General features: G+C 39.7%; 1 protein-coding gene across 2 annotated transcripts in view; it reads left to right on the forward strand.

The window, feature by feature from the left end:
* The first annotated feature begins 10,810 nt into the window (after positions 1-10,810).
* The window catches only part of chrm5.S (cholinergic receptor, muscarinic 5 S homeolog), an 82,514-nt gene continuing 69,721 nt past the window's right edge, over positions 10,811-23,603 (forward strand). The window contains exon 1 of one of the 2 annotated variants that reach the window (XM_018232207.2): positions 10,811-11,324. The gene's annotated coding sequence lies outside the window, so the exon portion shown is untranslated. Of the gene's footprint in view, positions 11,325-11,517; positions 11,678-23,603 lie in introns of those variants that run through there. The other variant, XM_041574935.1, reaches the window with a different exon arrangement.

Consider the following 23,603-nt stretch of genomic DNA (forward strand, 5'->3'; position numbering starts at 1 on the left):
TGTTTTCACAAGCTGCGATTGTGTGTTGATGGATGACTTCCCTCAGACCATATTTTTTGAATGATTAAAAGCAAACATGGATGTGCAGAAAATCCAAACTGCCCCTAATTGCCAAGATATCTTGGCTTTTTTTGAGGATAGGTCTGAACTACAGGTCTTGAGCCAGAGGGCCCTTCAGGTCAGTATGAAAAGAGATGATGACTTTGCCACCAACTGGAGGGAATCCAATGTAGTGTCACTCATGTTTGCTTCCTACTGGATGCCCAATGTGAGGAACATATCAGAAAAGAGCCTGAGACATTGTTGGTGACTGAAGGTAAGTTGAGGTATGGTCACCATCAAGATCTAACAGTTCCTCTACACATACCTTTTTCTTCTGATATGTCTTCCCTTGCCAGTTGCAGGAGTTTGGGGAATGTGAAGGTTCCTGTTTTTGAGAAGAGGCCGCAGCAGTCAGTTTCTTTATTGAGGATGAAGATTCCCAGGAGGGAGGATGAAAGTTATTCTAAACATGAGCATGAAGTTATTCTAAACTTTAACGTTTCCCATGTGTTTTCCTGCTTTCTGTTCAAATATCAGCCCTTACTGCTACCATCAGCAGCACCATAATGGATTAAAGCCAGTACATAATACCAGTGTAAAAAATCAGATATTAATATTTGTATACCCCACCCCAAACCTTGTTGTGCAAGGTTTGGGGTGCATATGTGTATATAGGGCACTGCTGATATTTCCTTCACTTCAATGGAGAGCCCCACTTTGCTTCCCGACTCCCAAAGCAGTTGTTGATGGGGATAAGTTGATGGTATCGAGTCAAAGATAAAAATGATGAAAGGGAAAGCAAAAAGAACAAAGGGATGTTATCCCTGTTATCCCTTTGTTATTTTTGACATCTCTTTCAACATTAAGATCTATGATTTAATCATCAATATATCCCCATCGAGACCTGCTTTGGGAGTCTTGAAACAAGCGCTCCATAGAAGTAACAGAAACATCAGCAGAACCATGGCACTTGGCATTCTGATTTATCTAACTTAACTATTAGGCTTCTAAAGCAGCTATATGATACAGGTGCTGTTGAATTACCATGTTCATGGGCAGCGCTATAGAAACATTGTGTGTTGGCAAAGGAAAAATATAGCTGCAATACTATTATTTAGCTTACTGCCTGTGAGACCTTCCCACAATTTGCCAACAAGGCTACGAACATTTGCACAGTGAAACATCTCAGCAATTTACATTATTAAGAGATTAGCATCTGGTTAACTGCTGACAAGAGAAGCCGTCTTAATACCCTTATAAACTAAGGATTATGCCTGCAAAATTCAATAGGAAAGCAGAAAGACAAGGGCATTGTATGCAGATTTGATGAGACTGATAGATCACTTATTTGGATATAAATGATGTGTTTTCTCTAAGAACATATAGTTCTACATTGACAAAACATCTTAACCTGGCAATGTTAACCAACTATAGAGGGTTATATAGTACAGCATGGGATCCATTATCTGGAAACCATTATCCAGAAATCTCTATCTTCCATAGACTCAATTTTTTCCAAATAATCCAAATTTTAAAAAATTATTTCCTTTTTCACTGTAATAATAAAACAGTAGCTTTTATTGATCCCAATTAAGATATAATTAATCCTTATTGGAAGCAAAACTGGCCTATTGGGTCTATTTGATGTTTACATGATTTTCCAGTAGACTTAAGGTATGATGATTCAAATTACCGAAAACCTCAGGTCCTGAGCATTCTGGATAACAGCTCCCATACCTGTAGAAGGTACTACGTTTGCCCAGGAGCAGTAACTTATAGCAACCAATCAGCAGGTAGCATTTACTTGTCACCTGCTTAAAAGCAAATATCTTATTGGTTGCCATATGGTGGAAAGCAATTTAGCCATGCATTTAGCATGTTATTAAAAAGTTCTTCAAGTGGATGCAGCAACAATAAAGTCCCATCGTGCTCTGTTACTCAACGGAGGCCACAGTGTATTTATTAGTTACTTGCAATGCATCATAGCCTAGGAACCTGGCATCAAAAAGTTTAGGAAGTGAGGTTGAAGAACAGTCAACTTCTGCCCTTCATATAATGACTTTTGTCGATTAAAAGCATAACAATATAAATTAATGGGTCAGTAATATTTTTCTGACTTCATCCAACACTGCAATTGGCTTTGTCCCTGGATCAATATTCGGTCAATGTTTAAAGTAATTGAGCTCATGTGTCTGTGTTATTCCTGTAGTAGACTTTCTGAAGAGGTTTTTTTTTAATAAATATTTGTATATACTTAACCAATGCTGCCACATGATGATTTTTTTCCTCAGAAAAAAGTAGTAGTAGTTTTTCAGCAGGCTGATGGGGCATTAACCTTTAAAAAAAAAAAATTTGTCGCACATAGACTTTAATGGGCATTGGCGACATTTCGCAGTGGCAAATTTTTGGAGAAACGGGTCAAATTCGCCCATCCCTAATAATAGCCAGAACACTACTTTCTGCTTTTCAGCTCTCTTGGTTTCCACTGATTGGTTACCAGGCAGTAACCAATCAGTGACTTGAGGGGGGGGACACATGGGATATAACTGTTGCTTTTGAATCTGAGCTGAATGCTGAGGATCAATTATAAACTCACTGAACAGTTATGTCCCATGTGGCCCCCCTTATAGTCACTGACTAACTCAGAGTTAGAGAGCTGAAAAGCAGGAAGTAGTGTTCTGGCTATTATGTTACACATCCACTCACTCCAGCCTTTATACATTACATTTTTGGCTAACTAACTATATTAGAAACATAATTTGTTTTGCACAGCCTATTTATTTACCCAGTTTTTATTTTTACACTGTTTCTTTAACTGATACATTACAGTATCCCTTTAACCATCAAACAATGAATATAGTTCATTCTCACTCTATCTTTGGCATCATAGCAGGTTATTTTATAAAAAAAAAAAAAAGGTAACAATACATATCTAATAGCAATGAAGAGATACAACAAATAATGGACAATGCTGCAACCAATGACTAAAACTTTACTGTCTCTTCAAATAGCAATTAACCCTTGGCTATCCAGGGCCCTGAGTCCCTTTTGCGTATGAAAAGTACTGGGAACTGGGATTTACAGCGCAGTGCCTCCACCTAGTGAACACTGAGGAGCACGCCTCAGGGGATTTCCACTAGGAAAAAACAAATATAAACTTTATGTAAAACTGTATTTAGTAACTATAAATGTAAATCACACAATATCACTTTACTCTGGGGAACCTGTGTGGACCATCAACCCCTGGCACAGTCTCTCAATGCCACAGTCCCACACCGGGTGGATAAATACACAATCACTGTGGTCAGTTCAATGTCCCTTCCCCAATAGCTCTTATGTCCCAAGGTAGCACTAACGGCCCAAGGTACCTTTCCCTTTGAAAGTAGTAGCTGCCCCCTCGTGGCAGGTACACGAGCAAGACCTGTCCTCACCCTTGGGAAACTCATAGTGGCCAAAGTATCCACAGGCAGGAGAAACTGGCTCACCCTAATGCTCAAATACTTTCTCATGCAGAGCAAAACACACTTTCCTTCTCCTTCTTCCTGGAAACTCCTTTTAATCAGCCGTGTCACTCTCCACAGATTTGATTTTCTCTGGCTGATGCAGCAGGGATCCCTTTATAAGCTCTGTTGGAAACCCTGTACATTTGGCTCCAAAGTCAGGCACTCCCACTCTCCTATGGATGCACTGGGGCGTCTAGCCAATCGGATTGCTCTCCAGCCTGTAACTGGGCTGGATGATGTCACAAACAGAGAAAAACAGGGGAAGGATTTGTTTGATCCTCTACAAAACTTGCTGGCACAAATAAAACAAGCAACCTAGTGATAATATAAAACTTTATACATAAAATGGACACAGCAAAAAAATACAGATGGTTAACTCCATAAAAGGCAGCTTTGGTTCTTTTTTTAATCAATGTCACAATGGTTTTTAACCAACCAATCAAAATAAGAAACATACTGGATCAGAGAAGATAAGGTTAAGTAGAATAAACACAAATATAGTAGCCGTAATTACAGTTAGAGAGTACCCTTAGGCAAACACAGGACTTTAGAAGGTCAGAGAGGCAGAATTAAGTAGAACTGGAGTTTATAAATCGCTGACGGTACAGCAGAATGAATACCCTGTTAATAGATTGTTAATTATATCTCTGCAGAGCGACCCCTTGGGACAGAAGGATAATTATTACCACTTGCATAAGTTTATTAATTAAATTTTTTTTTTTTTGCATAACTTGCATAGCTTTATTTCAGTTTCCTTTACTGATGAATAGTGTGTTGTGGAACTTTTACAGGTATTCATTTAGGATGAAGGTACCATTGGAGAGTTTTGTAATCAAAAACATGTTTTCTGGCAGTTTTATAGAATTCTGGTCAAAGATACTTTCCAGAAAAAAAATAAAAACATTATTTCCACACAATCCCAAAGAGATGAATTATAGGAGGAGTGAACTGGATGGGGGTAAATTATACTGGTAAAATGCTTGTATTTTCAGTCTAACAGCATGATATGCATGATGGGATGTGACATATCAATACATTATGATGCCATGAGCCAGAAGTTACGTGAGAAGTGAAGTTAGAGATCGCTACAGTCCTCTAGAGTGAAATTCATTTCAATGGGATGAAAAATGAAAGCAGCATTATTTTGTTGAAAGAATATTCATTGCATTCATGGACAATAAACTATTTTTACAAACATTAGTAAATGGATGGCTTAGTCCTAGAAGTGCATAAAGCAGACAAGGCATGAATTGATCAAATGCGAGTTCTTTTAAGTTTGCTTATTTATCAATGAATTACTTCTCACAGACAGATAGAATTATGGTGGCTGATGACTTTGGAGATAAATACAATGGATGCATGAAAAACTGCAATAAGAGAAATAAAAATACTACTGGTTCTGAATGAAATTCATTTTGTCAGATTATTTTCCCATTTATTTTTTAGCAGACAGCTCTATTGCATACAAGGCTCTCAGGCATTAGCAATTCAAATATGTTCTAAACATACATGAATTAAATCTGTTGAGGGGATGCCCACTAGTGGGTTATCTGCCCTGGGGCTACCATTGTCAATGGTCATTGGTCATTACCAGACAACTAAAGGAAACATTTTAAAATAAAAGGGAAATAATAGAAAATCAAAGAGTGTGAGTACAGTATTCAATATTTTAGATAAACATTTTATATGGTTATTGGCCTATGATTCAGCTTGTCTGTATTTCAGGCATTGCCCATGTGGTGTTGCAGTAGTGGCACAGAGGCAGAACCTTCAAAATAATATGACTCCCTTGACTAAGTGGCAGTGTTATATAAGGTAGCCAAAACCCTGAATTAAAGGGATCCTGTCATCGGAAAACATGTGTTTTTCAAAACGCATCAGATAATAGTGCTACTCCAGCAGAATTCTGCACTGAAATCCATTTCTCAAAAGGGCAAACAGATTTTTTTATATTCAATTTTGAAATTTGACATGGGGCTAGACATTTTGTCAATTTCCCAGCTGCCCCTGGTCATGTGACTTGTGCCTGCACTTTAGGAGAGAAATGCTTTCTGGCAGGCTGCTGTTTTTCCTTCTCAATGTAACTGAATGTGTCTCAGTGAGACATGGGTTTTTACTATTGAGTGTTGTTCTTAGATCTACCAGGCAACTGTTATCTTGTGTTAGGGAGCTGTTATCTGGTTACCTTCCCATTGTTCTTTTGTTTGGCTGCTGGGGGGAAAGGGAGGGGGTGATATCAGTCCAACTTGCAGTACAGCAGTAAAGAGTGATTGAAGTTTATCAGAGCACAAGTCACATGACTTGGGGCAGCTGGGAAATTGACAATAGGTCTAGCCCCATGTCAGATTTCAAAATTGAATATAAAAAAATCTGTTTGCTCTTTTGAGAAATGGATTTCAGTGCAGAATTCTGCTGGAGCAGCACTATTTACCGATTCATTTTGAAAAAAAAAGTTTTTTCCCATGACAGTATCCCTTTAACTCCAAGGACCTGGTCATGGCTCACACTTCATATAGCATATAACAGCCACCTTTGGCTTCCGGGGGAGCCCTTTGCTACTCAGATGCCACCAGGACTTAATGTGAGAGGACCAAGGAGAGGGTTCTGGGCAGACAAGGGAACTGAACGTGTAGTAGTAGAATGGGAAACAAGAAGCGTAGTCAATGGCCAGGCTGGGTTGGTACCAAACAGGCAATGCAGCACAAGATCAGAAAACAGAAGTGTAGTCAAGGTCACAGGCCGGGGTCAAAAACCAAACAGTAAAGCGGTTCAGAATTTGAAGAATGGTCAATAACAGACAGTGGTCAGTACAGGCAGCAGGATAGCAAAGTCAGGGACAGGCAAGGGTCAGGAACAAAGATCAGACTTGATAAACATAAACTTTGAAAGCTATGGAAAATATACCTACGTTGGGCAAATAGCCAGACTAGTGACTTACACTGATTACCTGTGTACAATACGAACCTGGCTCTCGCACACCCTTATCAATAATTTGTTTAGTGCTGTCTGGTGCACAATGGTAGAGGTCCGGCAACCCCAAATCCAATATCTAGAAGCAAATTATCCAAAGGCACACAGAGCTAAAGCAACAAGGAATACCTTGCACGTTTAATGCGGAAGTGCAGTGCACAGATCCCCTGTGGCCAGATTGGCAACAGGTTAAAGAAGCCAAGCCTACTTGCAATTATAAAATAGAAATAGCAATAAACCAGGACTACAGCTGTCTGCTCACATAGAGCAAAGGCAATGCAGACAACCAGAAAACACTAGGTCACTGGTTCAACTCCAGGCAGAATGTTACAGGCAGGTGGAAAGCTACACAATGCCAGCAGTTTGACCTTCCCGCTGCAGCACTTGCTAATGTCATTTCTGGATATCTTGGCAAATGTCAGAGGCAATAGTGCAATTTAACCTAAACTTGGCTGTCTGGAACCTTAGAGTACCTGAAATTCCGGGGTCCATTTTAAAGTTCACACATAGCCAGTCCACATGTGTATAATATGAAGGGGGTTCTTTTTTTTTTTAAACCAGTGAAGAATCTTCTACATCTAACATTAAGGGGCACATTTACTTAGGGTCGAATATGGAGGGTTAATTAACCCTCCATATTCGACTGCTGAATTAAAATCCTTCGACTTCGAAATATCGAAGTCGAAGGATTTTACGCATTTCGTTCGAACGAACGTTTGAAGGAATAATCGTTTGATCGAACGATTAAATCTTTTGAATCGAACGATTTGAAGGATTTTAATCCATCGATCGAAGGATTATCCTTCAATCAGAAAATTGGTAGGAAGCCTATGGGACCTTCCCCATAGGCTAACATTGGCCTCGGTAGGTTTTAGGTGGCAAACTAGGGGGGCGAAGAAATTTTTAAAGAGACAGTACTTTGAACATGGAATGGTTGAATATTCGAACGATTTTTAGTTTGAATCGTTCAAGTCGAAGGTTGTAGTCGAAGGTCGAAGAAGCCAATTCGATGGTCGAGGTAGCCAAAAAAAACATTCGAAAATCAAATTTTTTTTCCTCTATTTTCCTCTATTCCTTCACTCAAGCTTAGTGAATGGGCCCCTAACTCTAAATCAGCTTGTGTATAGTCATCTTTAGCTTTCCCAAACAAAAAACCTTGAGGCTACAACATACAATGACATGCTTGGCAATTCTGTGCTTCCAACTTACTGTTTCAGTGCAATAATGTTGCACGTGTGGTCCATGACGTGTGGTCCGTGACGTGTGGTCCGTATAGAATGGGATTGAAATGGGAGTGGAAGACCTTACTCGGCCTGCAACCCAACTGAAGACAAAGCAAATGCCATTAAACAATGTTCCCCAGAGGCTGTTATAAAAGCGAAGAGATGACCCACTTTATATTAATACCCTGGTTTGCAAATGAGATGTTGAAAAGGCAATTTCACTAGTTTACTGTCAGGCCTAGATTTGTGGAGAGGTCACCAAGGCCCGGGCCTAGGTCAGCGGGATTTTAGGGGGTGGCATGCTGCCCAACCACACCCACGTTGGTTCTGAAACATTGAAGATGCGCAGGAGATACAATCGATTTTTAAATTTCCCATGCGCCAATCCCCATTTCTCTGGTCTCGATGATGAAAATATGAGGGAATAAAAGGGTGGGTACGGGGGAGACGCTGACAGAGGGCCTAGGGGCGCCCGCTATGTAAATCCGGCTCTGTGTACTGTCATTATTAGAAAGCAAAATGATCTTGTTGTGTATTATAGCAGTGAGCTGATATATCCAGTTAATTATTCTACTTCTGCTTGTCCCTGATAAAATGTTATAAAACCACATTCTGCAAGACTAATACATGCTTTTAGAAGTAAGACTAATAGAATATTTGTTTTTTTCCTTTGTGTCTGTATTGTATTGCGTGCATGTGTATGTATTAAAACTAACTATGGGGCAAACCCTAAAAAAAAAATGAGCCCACCCTAAAACAAATGTGGCAGGACCCTCAAATGGTTAAAACCAAATATTATAACAAAAAGTTACAACTTTTAAAAACAATCCCACTTTAAGTTGTGAAGATACGCCAGCGTTTTTTAATAACTTTTATAGCTTTTCAGAATACAGGATATGATGTCACTGACATAAGATTGAGGAGGATGTAGCTTCATCTCATCAGCATACAGGATATGATGTCACTGACATAAGATTGAGGAGGATGTAGCTTCGTTTCATCAGGTCTAAGGTGGCGAAGGAGTAACGTTATGAGAAACTCGCATTTTAGTGAAATTGCGGAGTAACAATAGTTTGTCAAAATGAAAATTTGCCTGGCATAAGTGAGCAAAACTTCGCCAGCCTCTACAAATGTTTTCTGGCAAATTTTCGCTAGCGCCGGCCACCCACTTCGCCCTTTAGTAAATCTGCCACTATATCTCAAACTCAGCCTATACTGGGGATTCTTTGTGGCAAATTTACTAACCGGCGAAAATTCATCAGCGACCACTTCGCACCCATCTCAACACTTTGCAAAAATTCGCCCAGACAACGCTATTTCATGAACATGCGGAGTTTCGTCCTGGGCACCGAATACTGGTGAATTTTTGCTAATGTTACTTCGGCAATGCGAGCAATTCAAAACGAAGATGAGCCAGTGTTCATTTCTGCGTATCGCAAAATCACTAGAGGTCTTGCGCTCGGGTTAATTTACACACAGCAGGAAATTTAAAGTTGAATGGACGTCTTTATGTTATAATATGCAGCAAATACATTACATTTCCACTGCTAATTACACAAGTCCAGGGAACCTTAATAAAGACAATAGAGTTGTTATATTGCCCTACACATGAGCCCACTGTATAGTTTATGTTCCATATGTTATCAAATGTATGGGGAAACTGGTTACCCAAAAAAAAAAATTTTTAGGACTTTTGCAGACTATCACATGTTTTTTTGGACTTTGATGCATTTTTGGCTCACAGAATATGATGTAAGTAACAGAAGATTGAGGAAGATCTATTCACTCCAATGCACTTCTCCTGGTCTGAGCTGGTGACGGCAAGTCTGGCCAATGGGGTAACGTTCAGTAAAATCCACATTTCAGTGAATTTGCGGAGTAGAGTTAATTTGCCAGAGCGAAAAGTCACCTGGTTATAGAGTGCGAATGACCACTAGCGATTCTTTCACTAGAAAATTGGCACCTGCGCCCGTTAGTAAATTGGCAATGACCCTGCAGGTGGCAAAGGTGGCAAAAAGTCACTAGTGTTAGCCACTTCGCCCTTTAGTAAATGTGCCCCTTTGCCTATGAGTCAGATGAATATCTGTGATCCCTTTTACAGTGTAATTTCTTCCTATGCTGCTTAGAATTGTATCAAATACACAGACTTGCTATATGGAAATTACTATGTCGTGATACAATACAATAAACCTTATTTCAACTCAACAAGTCCTTGTTATAGGAGCTAAAGTCTTAGTTGACAAAACAGAAAGACAGACAGACCGCATGAGTAAAGGTGGCCATAGACGCAAAGATCCGCTCGTTTGGCGACATCGCGAAACGAGCCGATCTGTCCCCGATATGCCACTAACGGGCTTGGCTATATCGGGGGTAATCTGAACATTCGGCCCTATGGCCGAACGATCAGATTATGATGAGAGCGCAATGGGCTCCGGCGGGATCAGTCGGGATAAAATCAAACCTGTTCGATCGACCAAACGACTGATCTCCGCCGGACGAAAAATGTCGGGACTCTTCACACACAGTCCGAATTAGTATGATAGGGTCTTTGGGTCTATGGCCACCTTTAGGCTGTTGTATATAAATAGACATCATTCCGCAGGCAGTCTACTCTCTAGTTTATAAAAAGGCATCGGATTCAACATATCGTTCCATGTCCCAGTCTAATTTTCTGCAAATCTCTGAGCACTTTTCCCTAATGAGCAAAAACGTCTCCGGCTTTGATCTACAGGAAAGTGCAACTGTGATCTGATCAAAGCTCACGGATATTTAACAATTTTCTAAAACAAAGAAGAGTCTCCGCTACCATCCGAATCCAAATCCTTTTCCAAGTGTTTATGTTAATGAAGCCCCAGAAGGAACCTGCTCTTCCTTCTTCTAAAACAAGCTCCGGCAAACCAATAGAAGCTGCTCATGACATGTTTGCCTTTAGAAACACAAACACCGCTCCGCAGCTTGTTTTAATATTTTTCTGAAGGATAAAGCAGAGTCTGAATGTTGCAGGAATAATTGTGCAGCTGGCAGGCTACTGATCGCTTTGGATGGAAGCAAGCTTGCATATGACCCTCCCTCCAACAAAAACACTCGAGTGGGTGTCACAATGACTGGTGCTACCTGGTGGAATGGGAAAGCTGCAGATTCCTGGTGGATTAAAGGCATGAAAGGCTGTTCAATCATGAAGCACCATCAGCTGTTTCATTCTGCAATGATGTCCATCAGGAAAAGTAATTAGTGCTTTTATTATCATTGAATTTTCCGTGTGAATAGCGTCTCTCGTTCCCTTGTCAGTGGCTTCCAGAGGGAGCCGTCGGCTCAACTGACTGGACTAGAGGGACCTGACTGTCTGCACTTTATAAATAAGGAAGGGAAAGAGGAAAAGGTGCAAATCACTAACACAGAAGATACTGCTGAAAAGATAGAATTTGTGAAGAATGTGGGAAAAGTTTAAAGAGAACTGTGGGCAGAAATGTGACAATGATCTTGCTGAATTCATTCCGTCCTTATAACCAAATCTTTGCTGGAACTGCTGGTCACACTATCCGTTTATTTATCCACCGTGGACTGGAATGTTGACATTAAAGCCAAGGTAATACTTATGTATAATATAGAATTGTAATGTGCCTTTCATTCATTTTTAATGTGTGTTGAACAGGGTTTTTTTTTTATCATATATAAATATCGGTGTGTCCTTGAGAATGATAAAGCATGCGGAGCACTGATAAAACATTCACATGAATAAGTACAATCACAATCACAATCACAACGTAGCTGGCAGTAAACTCAACCAACAGAAGATGCAGCTCGGAGCTGTGGATGCTGAGGAGACAAGGAGCTCAGAGCAAGTGTCAGAGCCATTGTAAGAACGTTTTGCCTAACTGCCACTTCCCCGGTCTGACTGTCAGATACAAGACAAATGAACTGCCAGCCTTATGTATCAGGGTAAGTTTCCTTTTCTCTTAAACACATACATATATCAATATTTTAGGGACACAGAGTGCTAAGCTCAAACATAAACTGATTCAAAACAAATCACCAAACAACATGCTAAATCCTTTGGTTCATCGATAACAAAGAAATGATTGCAAGCTTATGAGAAAACTGAACACACGGGCGGGCTGTTTGTTTTTCTTCTCTAGAATAGAGGGCGTTATTGTTTCAAGGGAAAAATACAAGAATAACTTAGAGAAAGGAAATGTTAAATGTGGCTTTGTGAAATATTAGGCAAATTAAACATAAATAATTTACAAATTCTTGTGTCTATTAAACAAATATGAAGGGGCTGATTCACTATGGGTCGAATATCGACGGTTAATTAACCCTCGATATTCGACTAGGAATTGATTTAGCGCAGAAAATTCGATCGAACGCTCGAAGGATTATTCCTTCGATCGAACGATTCGAAGGATTTTAATCCAACGATCGAAGGAATATCCTTCGATCAAAAAAACTTAGGAAAGCCTATGGGGACCTTCCCCATAGGCTAACATTGAGTTCGGTAGCTTTTAGATGGCGAACTAGGGGGTCGAAGTTTTTTTTAAAGAGACAGTACTTCGACTATCGAATGGTCGAATAGTCGAACGATTTTTAGTTCGAATCCCTCGATTCGAAATTGTAGTCGTAGTCGAAGGTCGAAGTAGCCTATTCGATGGTCAAAGTAGCCCAAAAAAAACTTCGAAATTCGACGTTTTTTTACTTCGAATCCTTCACTCGAAGTAAGTGAATCGGCCCCATAGTTTCTATCATAATACGGCTATTCTTCTGTGCTTATTCAATACAGTTTTGCAAAGTCTATGGTGGGGTTGAGCTAGGAATGATTAAATGGAGCGGAAGTAGGTTGCTGATTTATTGTATAAAAAGGCTGCGTTCCGTGGATGTAAAACAAGTACAGTCTCCGGGTGCCACTCATGGCTGGTTAAATCCTTGAAATCACTAAACTAGTTGCGGTTATATTCCGAGCACAGCTTTGAGTAACACCAACAAAATGTCAATGTAGGGAGAGGAGTGAACTTCACTTATTCTATAAGTCTACATTTTTATATTCTTGGTTTGTTGTACATTTATTTTAATTCCAATAAAAAAAAGCTTATGTGTCTCTGAGGCCAATTCTATGGTAATGGCCCTCAAAGAAAAGATGTGACACTGCTGCCTGGCACAGGCAAAACTCTGATTCCGACCCAGAGGGGCTTCCCCCGGGAATGTGGATGTGACGTTAATATTTGACTCATGTACTTTGATGTGTAGTAAATATTCTGTGTAGTATTTTCACTTGTGGAACAGAAAAAACTCATAGGGGTACATTTATCAAAGAGTGAGGTTCCGCCACTAGAGTGCAATTCCGCAGCTCTCAATTTATTTCTATGGGATTTTGAAAGGCGTATTTATCAATGGGTGAAGTGAAAGTTCATAAAAATCCCATAGAAATGAATGGGTAGTGGCGGAATTTCACTATTAACTTCACTCTTTGATAAATATACCCCTTAGGGTGTTATTTATCAAGGTCTGAATCAGTGGCGTAACTGGATGTTGCTGGGCCCCACAGCTAATTAATTTTAGGGCCCCCAACATATCCAGTGTTTGTCCTGTTTTACCAATATATGTTCAAATTGCTCATCAATGAGAGCCTCATGGGGCCCCCTGTACCTCCTGGGCCCCCCTGCAGCCGCAGGGTCTGCTTCCTCTGTAGTTACGCCCCTGGTCTGAATATGCAAACCTCAAATAATTCGTGGTTTTCGGAGGAAAAAAAACTACGAATTTTTCGAGATGTATTAAAGTACGATGGTCTAAAAACTCAGAATCCAAACCCCCGGCATCTAAAAACTCTCGAGGTCCTGTATAGGTCAATGGGGAAGGTCCCAGTGTCTGCACTGATGTCTGTACCGATATCCAATGAGTTCTTGGTTTCTGCGCAAAAAACTCAGAAAACTCCAAAAAAAATCAAAGTTTTTGAGCAAAACACCGAACAATTCAGAGCTTTCGGGTAAAGCTCTGAAGTTAGCGCAACCCTAAAAATACTGAGATAAATTCAGACCTTGATAAATAACCCCCTTAGTGTGTCCATTACATACCTAGGGGCCGATTCACTAAGGGTCGAATATCGAGGGTTAATTAACCCTCAATATTCAACTGGAAATTAAAATCCTTCGACTTCGAATATCGAAGTCGAAGAATTTTAGCGCAAATAGTGCGATCGAACGATCGAAGGATTATTCCTTCGATCGAACGATAAAATCCTTCGAAATAAACGATTCGAAGGATTTAAATCCAACGATCGAAGGAATATCCTTCAATCACAAAAACTTAGGAAAGCCTATGGGGACCTTCTCCATAGGCTAACATTGACTTCGGTAGCTTTTACATGGCGAACTAGGGGGTCGAAGTTTTTTCTTAAAGAGACAGTACTTAGACTATCGAATGGTCGAATAGCCGAACGATTTTTACTTCAAATCCTTCGATTCAAAGTCGTAGTCATAGTCGAAGGTCGTAGTAGCCCATTCGATGGTCGAAGTAGTCCAAAAAACACTTCAAAATTCGAAGTTTTTTTACTTCGAATCCTTCACTCGAATTTAGTGAATCGGCCCCTTAGTGTTTGTATACTTGACTTCCTTGATTTCCTTAAATTGTGTTCATTCTGTGGATCCTCTATAAATGTTTTGCCCTTGTTTAGGGAGACAGACCTACATCTGATGTGTAACCAGTTTCAAAGAGAAGGATATGAGTAATAGAAGAATATGAATTCAAAATGTTAAAGGAGAACACACAGGGTGTACCCTCTGGGAGAAAAGTGATTAAACCTGGGTAGGGAAGCTGTTATTAAAGGGATACTGTCATGGGAAAAAAATGTTTTTTTCAAAATGAATCAGTTAATAGAGCTGCTCCAGCAGAATTCTGCACTGAAATCCATTTCTCAAAAGAGCAAACAGATTTTTTTATATTTAATTTTGAAATCTGACATGGGGCTAGACATTTTGTCAATTTCCCAGCTGCCCCCAGTCATGTGACTTGTGCTCTGATAAACTTCAATCACTCTTTACTGCTGTACTGCAAGTTGGAGTGATATCACCCCCTCCCTTTTCCCCCCCCCCAGCAGCCAAACAACAGAACAATGGGAAGGTAACCAGATAGCAGCTCCCTAACACAAGATAACAGCTGCCTGGTAGATCTAAGAACGCTCGGGACCTGGGGTTTTCCGGATAACGGATCTTTCTGTAATTTGGGTCTTCATGCCTTAAGTCTACTAGAAATTCATTTAAACATGAAATAAAGCCAATAGGCTGGTTTTATTTCCAATAAGGATTAATTATATCTTAGTTGGGATCAAGTACAAGCGGCTGTTTTATTATTACACAGAAAAAGGAAATCATTTTTAAAAATTTGGATTATTTGGATAAAATGGAGTCTATGGGAGACAGCCATTCCGTAATTTGGAGCTTTCTGGATATCGGGTTTCTGGATGAGGGATTCTATGTACTTGAAATTAAGCAATTACTGAAAAACAACGTTATCTCACCATAACTTTTGCTGCTGCAGATTATGCAAAAGACTAATGTGGTTCGCTCAGGCATTTTTAAGAACCAGGAGAAATAGATTGTAGGAATGAACAGTCTTTTTCAGGCCATATATATATATAAGGTCAGAAATGGAATCACACATGCAGGCAGTTGTGTAACTTGATATCATATCCAGAGGTTGTCGTTTTTTACAAATATATGTTGAAATTGCTCATTAATTAGGACCTCATGGGGCCCCTATACCCCTGGGTCCCTCTGTAGTCGCAGTTTCTGCTCCTCTGTAGTTAACCCCTGCATGTAAAACTGATGTTGAGTCAGTACAAGACCCTGGACTAAACAATCACTACAAAGACTTTTTGTTGCTCAATTAGTGGCGTCACTATGAGATGCGTCGGTGTTTTACGCACACATTCTATACTTGAAAGCCTTGGCACGGATTCACATGTCGTTTCTATGTCATCCAAGAGGAATTAACACGGTAGTCGCTCTCACCTAGTACTGGAAGTTAATGATTTACACACATGTAGCTTGCCAAGCAACTTATCAAAAATACTTTATAGGCATGTTTGAAATCAATTGTCAGCTTTTACATAGTGACATAGTAGCATAGTAAGTTAGGATGAAAAAAGACAAACGTCCATCAAGTTCAACCATTTTTAAGTCTATATATAACCTGAAAATACTTTGGTTTGTGCTACTGCCACAAAAAAGTATCTATGGTACCACTCAACAAAAATAAATATTAAATAATTAAAGATACAAAAATGTATAATAGAAGAAATAATAAGGAGGAAAACACTCACAGTTCACCTCAGTCCCAAGGTGCAGAAACCAAAAACATTGTATCCAAAAGGTGTGAGGGTCTCCAAAAATAAAGAAACAGATGTAAAAGTAGAAAATTTATTAGGACATGAAGACCTAACGCGTTTCGTGCCAATAGGGGCACTTACTCATAGGCCTATGAGTAAGTGCCCCTATAGGCACGAAACGCGTTAGGTCTTCATGTCCTAATAAATTGTCAATTTTTTCATCTGTTTCTTTATTTTTGGAGACCCTCACACCTTTTGGATACAATGTTTTTGGTTTCTATATATAACCTACCTAACTGCCAGTTGATCCAGAGGAAGGCTAAAAACACCCATTTAAAGCCTCTCCAATTTGCCTCAGAGGGGAATAATTCCTTCCTGACTCCAAAATGGCAATGGGACCAGTCCCTGGATCAACTTGTACTATGAGCTATTTCCCATATCCCTGTATTCCCTCACTTGCTAAACACCATCCAACCCCTTCTTATACCTATCTAATGTATCAGCCTGTACCCCTGATTCACTTCCCAGCTCTCCCTGTAACACCCCTTTCCCTCCTCTAATCTCATTGGCTCCCTCCTGTCTGCTGGGAGGAGCTACTGGTGAATAAAGCATCCGACCCTTCCTTATACCTATCTAATGTATCAGCCTGTACCCCTGATTCACTTCCCAGCTCTCCCTGTAACACCCCTTTCCCTCCTCTAATCTCATTGGCTCCCTCCTGTCTGCTGGGAGGAGCTACTGGTGAATAAAGCATCCGACCCTTCCTTGTACCTATCTAATGTATCAGCCTGTACCCCTGATTCACTTCCCAGCTCTCCCTGTAACACCCCTTTCCCTCCTCTAATCTCATTGGCTCCCTCCTGTCTGCTGGGAGGAGCTACTGGTGAATAAAGCATCCGACCCTTCCTTGTAGCTATCTAATGTATCAGCCTGTACCACTGATTCACTTCCCAGCACTCCCTGTAACACCCCTTTCCCTCCTCTAATCTCATTGGCTCCCTCCTGTCTGCTGGGAGGAGCTACTGGTGAATAAAGCATCCGACCCTTCCTTGTAGCTATCTAATGTATCAGCCTGTACCACTGATTCACTTCCCAGCACTCCCTGTAACACCCCTTTCCCTCCTCTAATCTCATTGGCTCCCTCCTGTCTGCTGGGAGGAGCTACTGGTGAATAAAGCATCCGACCCTTCCTTGTACCTATCTAATGTATCAGCCTGTACCACTGATTCAGGGAGACAATTCCACATCTTCACATCTCTCACTGTAACAAACCCCTTCCCAACCTCTTTTCTTCTAATCGGAATGGGTGACCTTGTGTCAGCTGGAAAGACCTACTGGTAAATAAAGCATTAGAGAGATTATTATATGATCCCCTTATATATTTATACATAGTTATCATATCTCCCCTTAAGCGCCTCTTCTCCAGAGTGAACATCCCCAATTTGGCCAGTCTTTCCTCATAGCTAAGATTTTCCCTTTACCAGCTTAGTTGCCCTTCTCTGTCCCCTCTCTAATACAATAATGTCCTGTTTGAGTGATGGAGACCAAAACTGTAGGGCATATTCTAGATGGGGCCTTACCAGTGCTCTATACAGTGGGACCCCCTCCTCCCGTGACTCTCTGCCCCATTTAATACAAGTCAAGACCTTATTTGCCCTTGATGCTGCTGACTGGCATTGCTTGCTACAGACAAGTTTATCATCTACAAGGACTCCAAGCTCCGTCTCCATTATGGATTTGCCTAGTGCAGTCCCATTAAGGGTATAAGTGGATATTGTTACATCCCAGGTGCAGGACTTTACATCTCAGCTTGTTCATCCTCCACTACTACAATAGTAAGAAAATTAAAAAAGAGCACTAGGATCATAGCAAAACCCTTTAGGTGTGATTTATTTTAACTCTGGGGGGACTCCCACAATATGCACTGAACTGTCATATTTCAACGGGAGAAAAGTGACGAGAGAAATCTGCTTTAGCATTTCTCCCCTCGAGGTGCCTTTATTTTCAGTAGGTGTTCAACTATCATGCGTGCTGCTTGCTTTGTGGCGCTGACATGCTGACGGCAGTCTATTATAAGCCTTGTAATCCCAAGCATGAGTCTTTGGTACTTCTGATTTGTTAAAACAGTTCAAAGTTTACTCCTCACCTAGAGGCACATTTATTAAAGGTCAAATTTCGAATTCATGTGAGTTTTTTAAAACTCTATTAAATTTGAATATACTCGAAATTCGACTGGGGGTTATTTGTATTAAAAAAAATCGAATATCTAAAACTTGGATGAATTTTACCAACTTGAAAACTCGAATCAACCTATTTTGAGCTTGACTATGCCATTTGCATGTTATTAATATTTCAGCTAATGTTTCATTCACATTATTATATTGGAGAAAATGTTGGCTGTGTCTTTAAGGGGCCAATTCATTAACTTCGAGTGAAGGAATAGAAGAAAAAAACGTTGAATTTCGAAGTGTTTTTTTGGCTACTTCGACCATCGAATGGGCTACTTCGACCTTCGACCACGACTTCGACTCGAAGGATTCGAACTAAAAATTGTTAGACTATTCGACCATTTGATAGTCGAAGTACTGTCTCTTTAAGAAAAAACTTCGACCCCCTAGTTCGCCACCTAAAAGTCAATGTTAGCCTATGGGGAAGGTCCCCATAGGCTTTCCTAAATTTTTTTGGTCGAAGGATAATCCTTCGATCGTTGGATTAAAATCCTTTGAATCGTTCCATTCAAAGGATTTAATCGTTCGATCGAACAATTATTCCTTCGATCGTTCGATCAAACTATTTGCGCAAAATCCTTCGACTTCGATGTTTGAAGTCAAAGGATTTTCATTCCCCAGTCGAATATCGAGGGTTAATTAACCCTCGATATTCGACCCTTGATGCATCTGCCCCCTAATGTCTTTAAGGGGCCGATTCATCAAGCTCGAGTGAAGGATTCGAATGAAAAAACTTCGAATTTCGAGTGTTTTTTTGTGCTCCTCGACTATCGTATTGGCGTGAATTCGCCTGAGTAGAATGATTCGAATAGATCGAGCGCAAAAACGCTGCGACTATTCGCCATTCGTTAGTCGAAGTACTGGATCGAGCGCAAAAACCATGCGAATATTCGCCCATTCGATAATCGAAGTACTGTCTCTTTTAAAAATACTTCAACTGCCTACTTCGGCACCTAAAACCTACCGAATTGCTTTAAAAGCCTATGGGAAAGTCCTATAGACTTGTTTTCCAAGTTTTTGATCGAATAAAAAGGCATTCGATTGAACGAAAATCCTTCGAGCGAATATTCGATCGGGCGCCTTTTCACCTGGCGAATATTCGCCAATTCGACTATTCGCCAGCGCGTAAATTCGCCCGAATTGCCTATTCGATTCTATTCCCCAGTCGAATTTCGAGGGATTTAACCCCTTGAAATTCGACCATTGATACATCTGCCCCTTAATGTGTTGAGCAAAAAGATGAAGTAGAACTTGTATGAATCACATGGAATCTTGACAAGTATTATTGTTTTAAACTTTGCTGCTGGATTATTTAAAATTCAATAAAGAGAAATAGAAAAATTCGACTAAACTTGATTCGAGTTTTTTCTCCAAATTGGTCCCTGGACATCTCCCATTGACTTATACATGAATTAGACAGGTTTTAGGTGGCGTATAGTTGAATAAAGGGCCAGGGTATGATAAATCGAATTTGAATTAAAACTGGAATCGAGTTTGAATAATTCACAATTCGAATTTGAGAGTTTTGATCATAAAAAAAACGAAAATTTGAATTTTCAATTCAATAAATCTGCCCCTTAATGTGTAAAGAAAAATTTCAGTAGTGAGCACTCCCAGACACATGCCATCGTGCACATCAGAACCAGAATCACGGCCAAGAACCCAGGAAGAAGCACCAGTTCGTTTTGATCAAAATGAAATATGGGACATTTTTAAACATGACGTTAATCAAAAATACTTTGCTGTTCTGGACTGCGATTGCAGTGAAAGAGAAGGAAACATGAAGCAATTTAGCCCAAGATGTTGGTCTTCCTTCAAAGAGTCAAAGGAGCAGATTTACTAAAGGGCGAAGTGACTAACGCTGGCGAAGATTCGCCAGCGTTACCACTTTAAGGAACTTTGCTGATTTACTAATGGGCGCAGGAGTAACTTCGCTAGCAAAAGAGACAGATGTTCGTGGTCATTCGCACTCTATCGGCAGATGAATTTTCGCTCTGGCGAATGGACGTTACTCCACAAATTCACTAAGATGCGGATTTTACTGAACGTTACCTCTTTCGCCAGACTTGCCGTCACCAGCTCAGACCAGGAGAAGTGCATTGGAGTGAATAGATCTTCCTCAGTCTTCTGTTACTTACATTATATTTTTAGTGGAAAAAGTTTCTAAGTCCCAAAAAACTCTGGCGTCTTTTCCTTTTCTCAAAGTGAGAGGCTGCAAAAGTCCTTGAAAAAAGTTTTGAGTAACCTGTTTCCCCCATACATTTCCTAACATATGGCACATAAACTATACAGTGGGCTCATGTGTAGGGCAATATAACAACTCTATTGTCTTTATTAAGGTTCCCTGGACTTGTGTAATGTAATGTATTTGCTGCAACATATACGTCCATTCAACTTTATCATTTCCCGCCGTATGCAAATTAGCCTGAACGAAGACCTCTAACGAAGTTGCACTAGGCAGAATTGAACGATAGCGCATCTTCGCTTTGATTGCCAAAGTAACGCTAGCGAAAATTCACCAGTGTTTGTTGCCCTGGATGCAACTGCGCATTTTAGTAAATTAGCGCTGACTGAGCCAATTTTCGCCTGGCGAAGTGTTGGCTGTGAAACCGTCGCTGGCAAATTTTTGCCGCTTAGTAAATTTACCCCAAAAAATGCAGACTCTTTGGGGCAACGTTAGTCACTTCGCCCTTTAGTAAATTTGCCCCTTTATATAAACGTATATTATTATTTCAAAGTGATCATTTAAAATAGTTTGCAACGAGCACTTTCACTGCTATGATTTCCCTGCAACACCGACAGGTGAATTGGAACCTAAACACCATTCTCATTTGGTTTAGACCACTCTATAGTGATTTCATAGTGTCAGACAACTGCTTAAAATTAGTCAGTTGCTACACAACACTAATACAACACTAATACAACACTAATACAACACTAATACAACACTAATACAACACTAATACAACACTAATACAACACTAATACAACATTAATACAACACTAATACAACACTAATACAACATTAATACAACACTAATACAACACTAATACAACACTAATACAACACTAATACAACACTAATACAACACTAATACAACATTAATACAACACTAATACAACACTAATACAACACTAATACAACACTAATACAACACTAATACAACACTAATACAACATTAATACAACACTAATACAACACTAATACAACACTAATACAACATTAATACAACACTAATACAACACTAATACAACACTAATACAACACTAATACAACACTAATACAACACTAATACAACACTAATACAACACTAATACAACACTAATACAACAACCTGTCCCTCCCTCTTTCATATTTTTACTGTTTTGTAAAAACTAAAGCTTTGTATAAACTGATAGATTTAAGGTTTGATTTTTGAATTCCTATATATGAATTGATTTTTTACATATTGATGGCTTTTTAAAAATATTGTAAATTTGCGTAAAGGGAAGCAGAGCACAGCAGATAGGAGCAATTGGCCACTAACACATTCATTTGCAGGAGTTTAAAAAAGTTTAATATATATATCTCAAAAATCTTGCGTGATAACATATAAAGTGCTAAAAGGGATACTGTCATGGGTGCATCAGTTAGTTAATAGTGCTGCTCCAGCAGAATTCTGTACTGAAATCCATTTCTCAAAAGAGCAAACAGATTTATTTATATTCAATTTTAAAATCTGACATGGGGCTAGACATTTTGTCAGTTTCCCAGCTGCCCCAGTCATGTGACTTGTGCCTGCACTTTAGGATGGAACTGCTTTCTGGCAGGCTGTTATTTCTCCTACTCAATGTAACTGAATCAGTCTCAGTGGGACCTGGATTTTACTATTGAGTGTTGTTCTTAGATCTACCAGGCAGCTGTTATCTTGTGTTAGGGAGCTGCTATCTGGTTACCTTCCCATTGTTCTTTTGTTTGGCTGCTGGGGGGAAAAGGGAGGGGGTGATATCACTCCAACTTGCAGTACAGCAGTAAAGAGTGATTGAAGTTTATCAGAGCACAAGTCACATGACTGGGGACAGCTGGGAAATTGACAATATGTCTAGCCCCATGTCAGATTTCACAATTGAATATAAAAAAATCTGTTTGCTCTTTTGAGAAATGGATTTCAGTGCAGAATTCTGCTGGAGCAGCACTATTAACTGATGTGTTTTGAAAACATGTTTTCCCATGACAGTATCCCTTTAATAGACAAGTTGAAAAGCAAGGGACCTAGTACAGAGCCCTGTGGTACTCCACTAACAACACTGGTCCAATTAGAAAATGTTCCACTTACCACCACTCAGTGTAATCTTTGTAATCCATCCTTCAGCCAGTTCAAAGCATGACATTGTAGACCTTGCTTACTCAACTGAGCAGAATCCATAATGGATATTTTGTATGTAAAGTGGTGAAGAGACCGCGCTTTGTAGAAATATCTAAGCAGCACCTCTGGTATGTGGATCCACTGGCCCACGTGTGTAATCAAAAATTCAAATAGGGTATGGTGCAAAAAAAGAAATCTGAAAAGAGAAAAATATGCCTGATAGTGCAGCAAGCCTGTGAAAAGAAAACGTACGTTCTTGCAGAAGGAGTTTGTGAGTAGTTATATTCTGCAAGAACGTACGTTTTCTTTTCACAGGCTTGCTGCACTATCAGGCATATTTTTCTCTTCTCAGATTTTGGGACAGATATACTGTTGTCTTAGCGCACCATACCCTATTTGAATTTTCCATAATGGATATGTAATATTTGCAACAAAGATGGCAAAACAAGAGCAAGGATTGCGAATGTGTTCAAACAAGTTTGGAAAAAGTTCTCTATGTGCACAGAATATACATAAATTGGGCATAAATGAATCTTGCAAACAAGATTTTGCTAAATCCTTAATTCTTCTCATGCCTACATTTTGTTCCCCAAGAAGCTATCCATGAACACAAAGCCAGAGTTTGGACTAAGCCCTATGATTGAAACCAATGCATTGAAACATTTATTTCAAGTAATGCTTTTATGCCGGGAGCTTTTAGCTTTTGAGTATTATGACCAGAGGTAAATAGTTAGGGACCACCATATGGGTTTTACCTTGACGTGGTATGGTGGCTTATCAATCTTATGATCATCATTTTGTAACTAAAAAAAACCCCTTGTAAATACATGTATCTGCATTGATTACGGATATGACAGGGGACCAGGGAATGTGCATTGATCAATCTCTCTTCTTTTTCTCAATGTCTGTAGTTAATTTGGCCAGATCAGTAAGCACTTCCATTGTATTTTAGTATATTTTTTTATTTAGTCATT

Source organism: Xenopus laevis, chromosome 8S (genome assembly GCF_017654675.1).
Source record: "Xenopus laevis strain J_2021 chromosome 8S, Xenopus_laevis_v10.1, whole genome shotgun sequence".
Taxonomy (NCBI): domain Eukaryota; kingdom Metazoa; phylum Chordata; class Amphibia; order Anura; family Pipidae; genus Xenopus; species Xenopus laevis.